The sequence below is a fragment of the Bubalus kerabau genome, chromosome 2 (assembly GCF_029407905.1).
Source record: "Bubalus kerabau isolate K-KA32 ecotype Philippines breed swamp buffalo chromosome 2, PCC_UOA_SB_1v2, whole genome shotgun sequence".
NCBI lineage: Eukaryota > Metazoa > Chordata > Mammalia > Artiodactyla > Bovidae > Bubalus > Bubalus kerabau.
In genome coordinates this window covers 119044779-119060914 of record NC_073625.1, presented here as the reverse complement: position 1 = coordinate 119060914, position 16136 = coordinate 119044779, and the positions used below count along the sequence as shown (strand labels likewise).

Genomic DNA, 16136 nt, shown 5'->3' with positions numbered 1-16136 from the left:
CCATCTTACAAGCCCCTGTGCTGTGCTTAGTCGTGTCCGACTATTTTCGACCCCATGGACTGTAGCCCACCAGGCTCCTCTGTCCATGGGGATTCTCCAAGGCAAGAATACTGAAGGGGGTTGCCATGCCCTCCTCCAGGGGATCTTCCCAACCTAGGGATCAAACCCAGGTCTCCCGCATTGCAGGCAGATTCTTTACCATCTGAGCCACCAGGGAAGCCCAAGAATGCTGGAGTGGGTAGCCTACCCTTTCTCTAGGGGATCTTCCCCACCCAGGAATCGAACCAGGATCTCCTGCGTTACAGGCAGATTCTTTACCAGCTGAGCTATCAGGGAAGCCCTTCAAGCACCTAATAGCAGCTAAATGAAATAATGCAGCTGCAAGCATTCATCAGTGCTCCTGGACAGAATAAATGCTCAACTGCTGTCAGCTGTCATTAGAAGGAGAGAGGAACTACCACCAATAATGCTTCTTAGGGGGCCTGCATCCATCTCCATAAAATAAGGCAGTCAGACCAGCTCATCTCCAAGGACCCCTCAGAGCTGACACATATGACCTGACTGCTGAGCCCCTGGCTTGGAATTCACTGAGCAGGTGATCCTAGTTCTCAAATTCTGATTTTCATGGTAGGGGGTTTCTGCTGGAGCAGTTAGGGTCTGGCTGTGAAAACACTGGAAAGCTGCCACCTCCATCTGAGCTGGCCTAGAGATGTAGGGAGTTCTCTATCAGTGAAGGCATCCAAGGAGAAGCTTGACAACCACTTGCTGGGAAGAGGACAGAAAACAGAACAGGAGTCAAACTCCATGAAGTTTGGGATCACCTCTGACACAGAGCTCCAATAATTCTCCAGGCATCAGTCTTTGCTATTAGAACCAAGTGGTCACCTAGAAAAGCTTCGAGTCAGTCAGCCTGTGTCTATTTGTCCATTCAGGCTTAGGGAAACATTTCTACCCACCAAACCCAAATCTGAGTCCCAGGGGCAGGAGGATGGTGGTGGACCAGATCAGATCTTTTCCAAATGAACCACTGTCTGTCGCTGGTGTGCTGGCTGCCTCACCCAGGAATTCAAAATGGAATTCCAGGGACACTGGAAAAAGGAGCCAGCAGCTGGGTTTGATAGAAGCTGAATAAAGCCATGAAATGCTGGGTAAAAGCCACAGAGGGCTGGGAGCTTCAACCACAAAAGTGAGTCTCTCTCCTGAGAAATGCTAAGACTTGAACTTGCTTATTTTATTGCCTAATTCGGTTACTTATAAGTAATGGAACACCAAGTCCTGGGAGGCAAGGAGGAACGCCCACTGACACCGTCCGCCGCTCCAGCCAAGGCCTCGGTTATCAGTGCGCCAGCCCGCAGGCCCTGACTCTGGCTGCGGCCCTGCCATCACATTTTACTTCTCCACCGTGGCCCCTGGGAAAAATCTCAGCACCTCTGGACTCTGGTACCTGCCCCTGCCCACAATGCCTTTATGCAATTATGTTCTGTCCCTCACTCCTCCAAGCTCTCTGCAAAATTCCCTTCATGAATTCTCACTTCAATTACTTACCAATATCACCTCCTTTCTATTGATGAGAAGGCAGGCCCAGGAGGCTGAGGTGACTTGTTCAGGGCTGCACATGTGTTTTTCCCAGCTGCCATCAGTGGAGTTTTGAATACTGGGCAGAAACAGCAGAATAAATACTGACTTTGGCATCGATAGTCCTAGGTTCAAATCCTACTTATTAACTGTGTGATCTTAGACACATTACTTAACCTCTCTGTGCCTCTGATTTTCTGATTATTAAATGGTGATGAAAAGAGAAATGAATTGACAATATTGCAGACAGGATTAAAATGAGATGATGGAGTGCAGAACTTAGCGCCTGGGCATGGAAGGCTATCAGTATCTTGGGTGCCTGCATCACTCAGATGCCCTGGGAACTGGCAGGGGAAAGAAGGACTTTACAAGAGGAAAAGATGAAGAGCCCTGTCCCCCAGCTTCATCCTCTAGGCCAGCTGCTCCCCCTCCTCAGTGCTGCTCCCTGCTCTCCCATCAGACTTCAGAAGGGTAGTTTGAGGTCCAGCATCTGCCCACAATGAAGATTTTCAATCAAAAAGGAAAGCAAAGGAGGCTGAAGGTGGAAGTTTAGAGCTGCTAGTCCCCCAGAGAAGCAACAGTAAAAGACTTCCTATGATGGCTGCCTTCCTGACAAATGCCTTTGGCTTCTGTAGCTCCTGCCTCTGCCAAGAGCCAGCCTTGGCCTGGGTGATACATTTTCCCTGAAAAATGACCTGAGCATAGCCTTTCCAGGGATTAATAATGACTGCTGGGGAGGGTTGACAGCCCAGCCAACACTGCATATCACCCCCAAATCTGCCCGCTTGCAGGCAAGAAAGTCTCCATCTTCTCTGGGAGTAGGACTTCAAGACTGCAGGGCAGGACTTCTGTAACTGTCCTAAGCAAGTTTCTTGAATTTCAGGAGATCTCTGGGCCCACTGGACCCCCAGTGGTCACCCCAACAATAGCTGGTTGTTGGGATGGCCTAGACACTGTGCTGGTTCTGGGTGCAGGGGAGTTGGAGGGAGAGCTAAGATGCGTGATGATACAGGCTTCTGGTTCTCAGAAATCAACCCAGAGGCTGATCAGACAAGTGCACGAGTAGCCATGAGACAGGCCAGGGGGTTAGCAACGTCATTGAGAGCTGAGAAATGGGAAACGTCCCTTCTAACTCTAGAGATCCATCACAGAAGGTCTTGTGGAGAAAGCGAATTGGGGCTGGTAGAACTGGACCATGCTGGGATAGACCGGAAAGGGTCTCCAGGTTGCAGGAGCAATGGGGCAGGAATAGGCTGCGAAGGAGGACGTGGTCCAGCTTGCCTGAGAAGTAGGTGCCTGAAGGGAGTTTGAGAGAGATGATGTTCCACCCGAAGAGCCTGAATGCCAGGCTAAAGCCTGAGGCTCCGCAGCAGCTCATAGGGAGGAACTGGAGGTTGGGCTGCCCTGGATCACAGGAGTACAGGCCATCTGTGGATTCCGGTGAATTCAAGTCTTGATAACAGTCCTGAGTTACTAGGTGCTATCAGGTGACATGGGCTGAGCACACTGTTACCAGTGGGAGCAAATAGGCCTGTGGGAACCTGGGATTCTTGTGTGAAGCCAGGGTATGTATTCCTCCCCCCATCCCATCATGGTACCTTCCCACCCCTCCAAGGTGAAGGGGGCCCTGCTTGTCTCCACCCAGTTAGGGACAGCTGCGCCTGGTGGCATCCCCGGAGGGCTCAGAGCAAAAAGGACAAGCTCCGACCTGCTCCCTCCCTTCCCCAGTCAAGGGAAAAGTAATCTGTGCTTTTTCACCCAGCTCCAGTGACTGACTGACTTGTATAGGCCTCTGTGGCAGACAGCACCCTTGTGTCCTCAGCCACAGGTGCAAATGCTTAGTAACAGAAGGTTCTCATTTGCAGCAGGACCAGGTCAACGCTGGTGCCTCTCTCTCCAGCATCCCTGGGACTCTGGTGCTCTGTCTAAACCCGAGGCGGAGGTGGTGGGAGACAGGCGCCTGTCGGTGGTCAGAGCATCTGCTCACGGCAGAAGCTGCTCTGGGCTTGGTTAAGCAAAGCCTTTTCCCAGATGGCATCATTTGGTCACCATTTGCAAGAGCAGCCTCTAAAGAGCACGCTGCTTCGGCTCTGCCTGCAGCACGCCTGGCAAAAATTGACACCAGCCTGCAGACAGTATCTACCGCAGGCCAGAAGGGCCGAGGCTACACAAACCACTTGAAACATGGCTCATAACTGTGCAGTCCTTGAGAGTTCCCTGTGCCCAAGCTCACAAGGGCAGGGCAGGATGCCCTGGGGTCAGCAAAGGCCCCAATAGGTGGGTAGGTCTAACTGGGATGTGATAATTAGTTTAATTCAATTCAAGGATTTATTGAGTGCCTGCAAGAACTGGATCCTCCACTGAGCTTAGAGATAACCAGAAGCAGATCCTGCCTTCACAGGGTCATGGTTAATAGTTTAGGAGAAAGAGTGGCAAAGAGGATGACGACAAAGGCTTTTGTGCCCATGCTATCTCCTCTGTCTGAAATTCACTCATCTCTTCACCTAATTATCTCTTAATGCTCTTTCTTCAGCTTTCAGCTCTTTGGGATTTCCTTGGTGAAGTCTTCCCTGCCCTTCACTCAGGCAAATCCCCTGATCATGTACCCACATTGCCCTATGTTCTGCTCCTCAGCAGCAATTGACACTGTTGAAATCTTAATTATCTCTGTGATTATTTTATTAACATTGTGTCAGCAAGACTGGGAGGTCCGTTTCCTTCATCACTGTATGCTGAGTGCTTATCACTCTGCCTGAAATGTAAATAAATATTTCTTAGATATAAAAGCACTACTATTTCTCAAATTAATGTAAATGCTGTGGTAATACAAATTCTTTTGAGAGTGTTAGAGCTTTGTGTAGCTTTTTGTAAATATGTATATTCTAATAAACTGATACTAAAAATAAAACTGATCTTGGTGAGGCAGCAGTGAGCAGGGGCATGAAGTGCATGAGATCTTTATTCCCTGCCCAGGAATTAAACCTGGGATAAAAACCAGGAATCCTAGCCACTAGAGCAGCAAGGGCTAGAGGCTAGAAGCTTTTGTCCCTAGCTCTTTGCCCCGAGTGAAAAATGCATTTATCACGGAGGCAGAAACTGTAAATGCAGGTACAAAGTTTATTACTTGAGACATAACACAACAAATTATGTTGTGTTTGTCCTGTGAAATGGGAAGGACAGGACACAGAGAAATGGTTTGTTTAGCTAAGATACAAGGCGGAGATGCACATCAGGAGAGAAAGGGTGTGGGTGTCCCCTCTGATGAGGAGGAGCGCAGTAAAAGGTAGTTAAGTCATTTATACAGGTCAGCTCTTCTTGGTCTTTGTCTTCCTTCAGGTCAATTATCTGGTTTCTTTTTCCAGGCTTGAGCTACTCTGGAACCCTTCCCTGGGTGTGTACGCACCTCTCAGCCAAGATGGATCTCAAAGTGAAGGCTTTTGGGAGGAGCAAGAATTATTATGGCTGGAGTTATCCCTTGACTTATGACCCACAAGGATTCTTTCTGTGCATGTGTAGTCTCTTCCTTGTCCCAAAAAGTCGGGGGAGGAGGGAGTGGAGGTTCCTTAATCCTTTACTCAAGTAGGGTTTTGCCCCTCTTTGTTCTTGCCATGACTATTACCTTGACTATTGCCATGACTATTACGTTAAGGTGTTTACAAGAGACAAACACTGGCTATTTACCCTGTTTCTGTTGTTAATTCCATTTCAGAGGACAAACAGGAGGCTGATTGTAAATGCCTTAACTGGAGCCCACCTATCTCATCTCAGGAAATGCTATCAGTTGTAAGTATCCAGCCTGAAGCCCACATCTTCATGCCCCATGAAATGTAAACAGGAGGCCCATTGTAAATGTCTAATCTGGAGCCCATCTATCTCCTGCATCAGAGCTGCAATCACAAGGGGACGGGCCGCAAACTGGAGATGGTAGAAGACCCTAGCGCAGGGACAAGCCGCCCATGTGCCTGTGGTCCCATAGAGAGGGAAGAGTTTGGTGCAAAATTACCTATTCTCTGCCTGACTACACTTTTCCTCTGGTCTGTCTGTATTCCCATCTCTCTGCCTCATTTCTGTTTGCCCAGTCTTCTCTTTCCCCTAGTTTGGACTTGAGGACAACCAGAACCGCACTCACTGGGTTATCAACATTGTTCTAATGAACCGGCACCATTGGCATAAAGTACCCATTTGACCCCCACTTGAGCCCGATCATCCTTGTATCAATAGATTTGGGCTGGAGTCACTCTTTTACCCTCTTTCTTTGTTCTGGGCTAGAACAGTAAAACAGGGAAGACTCAACATGGTTTACTGACCAGTCTCTTCATTTGAAAGGAACAGAGCAATTGTAGCCAGGGAGGGGGTTGAATTGTTAGGTTACTCCCAGTGCAGAGTATGGGGTCTCCTGACTCCCCTCCTGGCTTCTCTCAGTTCTACCTGAAAAGACACTTCTCAAACCCTCATTGAATTTCAGTTTCCACAGTACTCAGGGTCTCTGGTCTATTTAACTTGGGACTTTGTGCAAGTTTCCATCTGAAGAAATAAATACCTGTTTACTGTCATTCTTCTCATTTGAGTACGTTACTGTTTTGACAGCAGTTGGGGAAGAAAACTCCGACCCCACAACTGTCTTTGCACTTACACAGCCTTTTAATTCTCCTGTACACTTTCCCCATAATCCACCATGTAACTTTCCCTCTGGAGGGGAATTTGGTCCTGTCAGGTCCTGCTTTCAATCTTGGATGTCCCATTTTTATCATTTGCAGAAAAGACAGAGAATGATCTGACTCCTTGATTGAGATCAAATGAGTGGGCATTTCAGGATTGCAGGTGGTGGTAGGAGAAGAGCTGGAGGAAGGAAGGGTGGAAGAGAAAGAATCAAGCAGAACAGAGAGGGGTCCACACTAGAGCGGGTCCATCACTCTAGGTCTCAGGCCAGCAAGCCAGGATCTGCAGGGCTCTCCGGCGGCCTGGGCTGTGAGGAGTAGGGGGCTTTTGGGCCAGATGACTGGCACAGGGTCCATGCTTCCCTGGAACCCCAGCAAGGCTGGGAAGATATGTGAGGAGCAGCGCTGGTCTAAGGGGATAGGGGAGTTGGCCTGAAATCCGGCTGGAAACTCTCACTCTAACCACTTCTTGCCTCCCCATGCCCTCACTTTCCATAATTTCTCATTCATCTATTTTCTCACATGCCTTTTGGTTTTCTAGTCTCTCTCTCATCAATCACCTCTTCTATTTATTTCAACTCCATCTATAACTTATATTTATCCCTTTTTCTCTCTTGACATCCATCTCTATTTATGGGTCTTGGGTGCTGAAATCCAAACAGATAACAAATGGCCTCAATTCAGAGCAGAGGCCTGCCGAGTTTCTTCTTGGCCTCTGAGGTGACCTCTAACAGGGCCCATGTCCTATCTATTTGTATTGTCTCATCTCACCATCTCAATGGCATTTGATTTTTCACGGTGAATTTGTCTTGTTTCCTCTGTTTTCTTGTGAGTATCCTAAGAAACAGGCCACAGCCTCTGGAGTACACTTTCCTCGTAGTCCCTGATGCAGTGCGGGTCATGAAATGGGTGTGGAGAGCTTGCTCTCCACACGCACCCCTCCCCCTATGCACAGGGGCTTCCAGCTTTCAGTGCCCAGTGGAATCCCTTCAGCTTGATGATGGCACAGCCAAAGGAGACCAGAGCAGTCTTTCAGTTCAGCTCAGTTCAGTCGCTCAGTCCTGTCCGACTCTTTGCAACCCCATGAATTGCAGCACGCCAGGCCTCTCTGTCCATCACCAACTCCCAGAGTTCACTCAAACTCATGTCCATCAGGTTGGTGATGCCATCCAGCCATCTCATCTTCTATCATCCCCTTCTCCTTCTGTCCCCAATCCCTTCCAGCATTAGGGTCTTTTCCAATGAGTCAACTCTTCACATGAGGAGGCCAAAGTACTGGAGTTTCAGCTTTAGCATCAGTCCTTCCAAAGAACACCCAGGACTGATCTCCTTTAAAATGGACTGATTGGATCTCCTTGCAGTCCAAGGGACTCTCAAGAGTCTTCTCCAACACCACAGTTCAAAAGTATCAATTCTTCAGCGCTCAGCTTTCTTCACAGTCCAACTCACATTCATACATGACCACAGGAAAAACCATAGCCTTGACTAGATGGACCTTTGTTGGCAAAGTAATGTCTTTGCTTTTTAATGTGCTATCTAGGTTGGTCATAACTTTCCTTCCAAGGAGTAAGTGTCTTTTAATTTCATAGCTGCAATCACCATCTGCAGTGATTTTGGAGCCCAAAAAAATAAAGTCAGCCACTGTTTCCCCATCTATCTGCCATGAAGTGATGGGACCAGATGCCATGATCTTTGTTTTCTGAATGTTGAGCTTTAAGTCAACTTTTTCACTCTCCTCTTTACTTTCATCAAGAGGCTTTTGAGTTCCTCTTCACTTTCTGCCATAAGGGTGGTGTCATCTGCATATCTGAGGTTATTGATATTTCTCCTGGCAATCTTAATTCCAGCTTGTGCTTCTTCCAGCCCAGCGTTTCTCAGTCTTTACCCTCTATCAATATCCATTGTTTACCTCAAATAAATATACTCTAAGTAAAAAGAACATCTATTTGGCAAGTATCAGTTCAGTTCAGTTGCGTCCGACTCTTTGCGACCCCATTTACTGCAGCATGCCAGGCTTCCCTGTCCATCACCAACTCCCGGAGTTTACTCTAACTCAAGTCCATCAAATCGGTGATGCCATCCAACTATCTCATCCTCTGTCATCCCCTTCTCCTGCCTTCACCCTTTCCCAGCATCAGGGTCTTTTCCAATGAGTCCGTTCTTCGTATCAGGTGGCCAAAGTATTGGAGTTTCAGCTTCAACATCAGTCCTTCCAATAAATATTCAGGACTGATTTCCTTTAGGATGGACTGGTTGGATCTCCTTGGTTTCCAAGGGACTCTCAAGAGTCTTCTCCAACACCACAGTTCAAAAGCATCCATACATGACTACTGGAAAAATCATAGTTTTGACTAGATGAATCTTTGTTGGCAAAGTAATGTCTCTGCTTTTTAATATGCTGTCGAGTTTGGTCATAGCTTTTCTTTCAAGGAGCAAGCGTCTTTTAATTTCATTGACAAGTATCAGTTTGAGACAAATCACTGGACATTCACGATGGTTTTCCACCCCAAGTCTTTCCAACATAGAAATTCTGGACAGGCCTCTGGTCTAGGAATTGCCTCCCCTCCCCCACCCCCACTCCCCCCATACTTCTATTAGTCACTCTATTTATGTATTCACCAAAAAAAAAAACCACACAATCTGAGTTATGATTAAGTGTCAGGCACTTAGCTAGGAGCTGGTAAAACAGAGATGACCATACAGGCCTTGTCCTCAAGGAGGGGATGGCCTAGCAAAGCAGAATGACAGGGGCACAGACACATTTCAGTAGACATTCATTTAAACATGTATTTTAGTGAGCACACACTGTGTGTCTGGGACTGTGACAGGTGCTGGGGTGACAGCAGGGAACAACAGAATATTACATTAATAGGAAAGAACCCTGGTACTACTTACCATGTAAACCAATTGATGTGGGCGTAGGGAGCATTCCTCTTTATTGAAAACATTTGTGAGCTATTTTGTTTAACAAACACTTAGTATGTGTATGATGCTATTTTGCATTTCTAGCCTAATGATTATTCTAGACCATCACCTAATTTCAATATGTAATGCTTGCTGATTTTATTACATATAATTAACCAATGTGCTTTGAATCATGAGTTTTTAATATGCTCTACATTTGTTAGTCCTTAGAAATCTTGAAGAAGAAACTCTCATGTTTATATAATACGATGATGTGGGAATAAGTATCCTGCAAATAGAAGAGAGGTGGATGAAAAGACTATTCCTCTGTCTTGGTCCAGGGGGCTCTTGCTGGGTCCTGTCCTTTGGAGATGCTAGAATAAACCTCATTAGTCCAGCAGGCCTCCATCCAGGAAGATTAAGGGGGGGACCAGAAAGACCCCTGGTGGATGAGATGTCCAGTCTCTTCCCTCCTCATGCTCATTCTTGACGTCTCCTGACAAAATGACTGACCTGGACAAGTCTAGGTGCCAAGCTCCCACCTGTCCCCACACAGAGGAGGGCTGTCAGAAGTCTTCCTGGAGTATCTGCCTGATGAGGAGGAAGCAGCGCCTGTCTCCCTCACCCTCGTTGATCTGGGTCAACCCCAGCTGCTCTGAGCTCAGATCAACCCCAGCTGATCAGAGCTCAACTATGTGAGAACAGCCTTTCTTTCTGCGCCAGAAAAGCAGCCCCACGGGGGTCAGTTTGCTGTGTCCCATGTGGGTGTGCACCCTGTGGTGGTGGTTGGGCTTTCTTTAGCCTCTCTCTTTCTCTCTCTCAGATAGTTTGGTTTGGATTCTCATGACACTCACAATCAATATACCCCCTGATTCTCAGGGCAGCCAAGAGAGCCACACAGGAAGAAGGATGAGCTACACCACGCTGGATGGGGAAGGGAGCTGAGGTTGGCCTTGGACCCTCGTCACAGGTGGTTTAGTTGTTAAGTCATGTCTGATTCTTGGGACCCTATGGACTGTAGCCCACCAGGCTCTTCTGTCCTTGGGATATCCCAGGCAAAAACACTAGAATGGGTCACCATTTCCTTCTCCAGGGGATCTTCCTGATGCAGGGATCGAGCCCACATCTCCTGTAGCAGGTGGATTCTTTACCACTGAGCTACCTGGGAAGCCCTTTGGAACTCAGCTGCTCACAGTTAAATTCTTTAGAAGGGAAAAAAACATCACATCATCTACTCATCTATGATGTTTGCTCTAAGGCAGAGCGTGTGGGGTGTAGGTATCTGGCTCTGTGGCAGGTCATGTCCTTGCAAGGACTGTGGCGTGATGATGTGGAAGCTGCCTTTATAAATGGCTCGTGGTCATGGCCCTGGGAGAGCACAGCGTCTGCCTGGGTGTCTGGGGTGGAGAATCCATCAGGGCTGTGCCATGACGCCCATGGCTGAGAATGCGCCATCACGTCATGGCCCTGGGTACCCTCCACGCTGCCTGCTGAGCGGCTGGCCAGAAGGTCACTGGCTGAGCTGGAAATCTGCATGTCCCAGGGGTGCTGAGTGGGAAAGCTGCTATATGCTGGCTTGCCCCTTTGGGGACTGCTAGTAGCCAAGAGATTCAGAGGTCTTAGTTCACAGTAATTTTCCCAGCCTCCTAACGGTCCTATGAAGGGGTATTCTAGATCATGTTGTCTCTCTCCTGGCAGCCGGCGCTCTCTCCTGTTTGATCCCTGACTCACAGTGTGACCCAGATAATCCTCAGCATCCAGCTGGCAAAGTGGAAAAGAGGGCACCCTACCCTTGACCTTGTGGTCCCCACAGTAGGAACGGAATGGAGGGCTCAGGACTTGGAATCCCCAGCTTTTGGACAAGACTCTGGGCTCAGTACACAGGTCCAATCTCTGCTCCCAAAGATTCCCAGAGGAATCTCAGGATGGAGGGATCTCATGGGGATCTGGCTTGTTCTCTCTCACAAGCCGTCCAGTGCCCTCTCTAATGACATCTGCCATTTATTCAATGCTTACTAAATGCCAGGCACTGTGCTGGCTGGTTCTAGGAAGTGTTTCACTTGTAACGACATGATAAGCTAGCAATTATTAATCCTGCTTTCAGAGGAGGGAAATAGGGACTCAGAGAGGTTAAGGTATTTGCCGTGCTCACTGCCACACTGTCACTAAAAAGTATTGACAGGTGTTAGGCTCCATAGCTATCTGATGCCAAATTCCATGTTCTTTCTTTTTGTGTGTGCTATCTCTCTATGCAGTTCCCCCAAATATTGGTCTGGAATACAAACTAACAGTTTAGTTATATGGCTCTTTTTAGTTCTTCCAGTGGATTCTCTCATCACTATCAGTAATCTGCTTTAAAATCTGTGTTGATTTCTCCACATCTATCTTTCAATTTTATTATATATATATTTTAATAATTTCAAGGTCTATAACATTTGTACTCTGTGCTTTAAGTATAAGTGTTCCACATGTTGTTGAGAAGGTAATTCTAAAGGTTGACAACCAACATTAAACTAGAGAACTTCCAAAAACTGCCTGGACGTGGGAACCCCAGGTAACGCTGGTGTGCATTTAAGGTTGAGAATAATTAGAATAGACAATCTCAAAGGTTTTGCTTTTGTAACTGTGGTTCATGAACCAAGAGTATCAGCATCACCTGGGAACTTGTTAAAACTGCAGAATCTTGGGACTCTTCCCAGACGTTCTGAATCAGAATCTGCATTTAAACAAGATCGGCAGTGATTTAAAATTAAAGTTTGAGGAGAACTGCTTTATGTGTGACCCTAAGGCAGAGTGTTGTATTTGGGTGTGACTCAAGAGTCTAACTGGAGAAGGCAATGGCACCCTACTCCAGTGCTCTTGCCTGGAAAATCCCATGATGGAGGAGCCTGGCAGGCTGCAGTCCATGGGGTCGCTAGGAGTCAGACACGACTGAGCGACTTCACTTTGACTTTTCACTTTCATGCATTGGAGAAGGAAATGGCAACCCATTCCAGTGTTCTTGCCTGGAGAATCGCAGGGACGGGGGAGCCTGGTGGGCTGCCGTCTATGGGGTCGCACAGAGTTGGACACGACTGAAGCGACTTAGCAGCAGCAGCAGCAAGAGTCTAACACATTGAACTTGAAGCCCAACTCTGTCACTTAACTAATTCATGAGCACATTAATGTTAGAGCAATGTGGCTTTAGAGCATTTAGCATAGTGCCTGGCTGGTGGCAGAAGTTGAAGAAATGTTATTCCCTTCCTCATTTACTTCTTCAAATAGTCTTTCCCAGGTTTGAGATTCTTTGGCAGGAATGTTTCTCCTATGCCTCTCCATTTCTCTCCTGTCTGTAAAGCATCTTATTAATCACACTCTTTGATCTTTCCCTTCTCTGGTCCTATCAGAGCTGCACCATCAAGTCACTCTCCCTAGTACTGTCTTAAATGATGGTTCCTGGTCTCCCTTGTAAAATTTAATAGCAAAATGCTTTTGATATGCAAGCTTCTTTGAAGTCAACCCAATCTATATTCCAAAGTTAAAAAGCTGTTCTGCACCATGGCTCTTTCTTATGTGAACCTGGAGTGTCAGTTGAAAAGACAGCTGCACTCTCTGCTTTACTAGTTCCATTTTCCCTGGTTCCATTTGGAGTTTTCTGGGGAAACATGGGAAATTGTCAGGAGATGAGGACCCCACATCCTGTGGTTAGGATTCATGTCAAGGGCACTTTTTATTATTCACCACCAACTTTATGGAGTTCATGACACTCCACAGGACTTTCTAATTTTTCTTCACTATTCAACCCCCACCATCACCACCCAAAGCTTAGGTTAGAAGTAGGGATGTCTGTCTGTTCCACAAACAAGGAAACAAATGCAGAGAGGCTGGGACAATTTCCAGAGAACACACACACACAGTCTTGATCCTACATCTTCTTAACCAGATGCAGTGTCCCAAGAAAACTAGAGGAAATCCTGCCTCCAGTAGCTGCTAACTATCAAATCTGGAGTTAATTAACCAGCCAGCATCCCTTCCCCAAAGACTCAGGCACTTTAGAAATCACCATCTGTAGTTGGTTAAAGCAAACTATCAGGCGCCCCCCACCCCCGCCCCAGAAAAAGCTATTACTCTCTCCCCCCATCTCTCTCTCTCCCCCTCTGCTCTCCTCCTCGCACTACCTCAGGGACATGCCCTTTCTCAACCCATGCACCTGAGAGCTTGGCTCATAGAAGGGGAACCAGAGCCCAAGGATGCTGAAAAGGTTTATGCACATGTATGCTCATCTCAGGCCTGCTCTCTGTTTACCTCTGTCTCTGTTTGTCTTTCTCTTGTATACACACAGAGGAATACCCTAGAACTTCTCTCGGTGGCTCTTGGGTGGGACTAGAGGGCTTCCCTATTGGCAGAAGTGAAATTACAAGATGCCATTGCACCGCTGTATTGGAGCCATGTTCTTAAGACTTGCATGGTCATACACATCTCCCGGGAGAGTCTCGTTAAATAAACGTCAGATTCTGATTCAGTAGGTCTGGGTGGGATCTGAGATTCTGCATTTTGAATAAGCTCCCTGGTAATGCTGAAGCTTCAGGTCTATGAACCACACTTTTCATGGCAAGAGATCTAAATGACTGCCCCATCTTCTGGGGGGTCTTAGGGGACTATTGGACCAGGCAGAAGTAGACAGGGATGGAGGGTCTGCAGGGGTGCTCCCTGCTGAGGATGGACACCCAGGGGGCCTGTGTCCTCTCATGATTCTGCCACTATGTCTAACTGGTCAATTTCAAAGATAGTTACTCAAGGAATGGTATTAATCTTATTCATTCAATAGACCACATCAGTGAGTCAAAGGAAAAACCACATGCACATATCAATGTGTATTATTAAGATATTTGATAAAATTCACATCAATTCCTGAAAAAGAAAAAAAATTCCCTTTATATGATAAAGATACCTTTCTTCAACCAGCTTCTCGCATAATACTTAAAGCCAAGACCCTTAGAAACAATCTTATTAAATCAAGACCAAGAATGTCAACTATTGTCAGTACTAATTAACATTCATTTAAAATTGGGGGCCAAGGCATACGAACGAGAGATTAGAAGTGCAGCTATAGAAAAGAGACAGTTACCATAATTTGCAGATTGTGTAATTGTTGACTCAGAAATCCACGATTCAGCTGAAAATTTTTAACATTAATAAGAAGGCTCAAAAATGTGATGCGTGTAAAGAAAACACAAAAAATCATAATTTTCATACATACATTGCCAACAATCAGGAACTACTTGGAGGAAAGTTCCTTTCCGTATGACAACAAACATGAGAAATATGTAGAAACCAACTTAATAATGAATGTGCAAGCCATCAGTAAAACATAAAACATCACAAAGAGCTGTAAATGACTTGGATACATGGTGAAACATGCCCTGGTCCTCAATGAGAAGATTAAATATTCCTTCACTGTTGATCATATCTAGGGTGAAGCATAAAAACGCTGACACGAAGTGCTGAATGTATGTGTAGCTTGTTGGTGGAGGGCTTCACTGTAAGGTAATCTGGCCAGGATACTTCATGCAAAGTTCCTGATTTGTTATCTTTAGGGATTTGCTGTTGGCCAGGCCCTGGAGAAGATTTACCAGCCTCCAGCCTAGAGTGTATTCACTTGGCTGCCCATGTTCTGGAAGCTGGGTGTCTCAACAGACATCATCTAATAGATCAGATGGTAAAGAATATGCCTGCCATGGAGGAGACCCAGATTTGATCCCTGGGTTGGGAAAGTCCCCTGGAGAAGGCAATGGCAACCCATTCCAGTATTCTTGCCTGAAGAATCCCATGGACAGAGGAGCCTGGCGGGCTACAGTCCATGTGGTCACAAAGAGTCAGACACAACTGGGTGACTAACACTATCCTACACTAAACTTTACAAACTCCTCCTGTTTTCAGTTCAGCACCCTTGCCATCATCAGGGCTAGGGGGCCTCAATCCAGCACCCTCTGTGTCACCCTTTCCTGAGGTAGGACAGCAGTCTCAGAAAGGGTACAGAATATGTCTCTGCATGGAGTGGCAGGAGATGGTCTTAGGATCTATCTGCTTTTTAAATCAACTTGCAACCAGTCCTCCTCTTTTGAATGCTACTTTGCTCTCACTTACAGACCAGGTGCCCTGTTCCAGATTATCACACAGAAACAACCCCAAATTGGGTTGTTTTGCAAATTTCCCCACTTCTGACTTAGTATTCACTTCTAATGTATCTGCTTCTAACTGCTGCTCAGCTTCCAAATTTTGTTGCTGTTGTTTCCTCTCCTTGTTGTTTATGAATTTTTGCTTTAAAAAAAAAATCCCATATGTCATTTTGAATATTACCAGATAGCAATCAACTCAGGAGCCCAGATAGAAGAAAAAAAAACCCAGCTATTGACTGCATATCAGTTCAGTTCAGTTCAGTTCAGTCGCTCAGTCGTGTCCGAATGTCTGTGACCCCATGAATTGCAGCACGCCAGGCCTCCCTGTCTATCGCCAACTCCCGGAGTTCACTCAGACTCATGTCCATCGAGTCAGTGATGCCATCCAGCCATCTCATCCTCCGTCGTCCCCTTCTCCTCCTGCCCCCAATCCCTCCAGCGTCAGAGTCTTTTCCAATGAGTCAACTCTTTGCATGAGGTGGCCAAAGTACTGGAGTTTCAGCTTCAGCATCATTCCCTCCAAGGAAGTCCCAGGGCTGATCTCCTTCAGAATGGACTGGCTGGGTCTCCTTGACTGCATATGTTACAGTGCAAATCCATTTCCAAGAAAATGGCAGGAGATCTGAGAAGAGCACCCAGTTTAGGGCATAAGGGAGTGCGGCGTGGGATTCCTTTCTCTTAAAACATCTTTTTAGAAATAAACTGGTTTATCTCATTCGTGTAGCAACTTAATGCTAAGTATCAGAAGCCTTGAAAGGATTCAAACTTTTAAACTCAGTAATCCCACCATCTGAATCTATCCTAACAAACGATTGAAAATCTGAAGAGGTGCAAACTATTA

At 46.5% G+C, this 16136-nt stretch overlaps 1 long non-coding RNA gene across 1 annotated transcript; it reads right to left on the bottom strand.

Annotated features, from left to right (window-relative positions):
• Positions 1–660: 660 nt before the first annotated feature.
• LOC129643702 (uncharacterized) lies at positions 661–1662 on the bottom strand. Its single transcript, XR_008710443.1, has 2 exons — positions 1546–1662; positions 661–765 (listed from the first exon to the last, which is right to left on the bottom strand). It is a non-coding gene; the product is annotated as an uncharacterized LOC129643702 (long non-coding RNA).
• Between the last annotated feature and the right edge of the window lie 14474 nt (positions 1663–16136).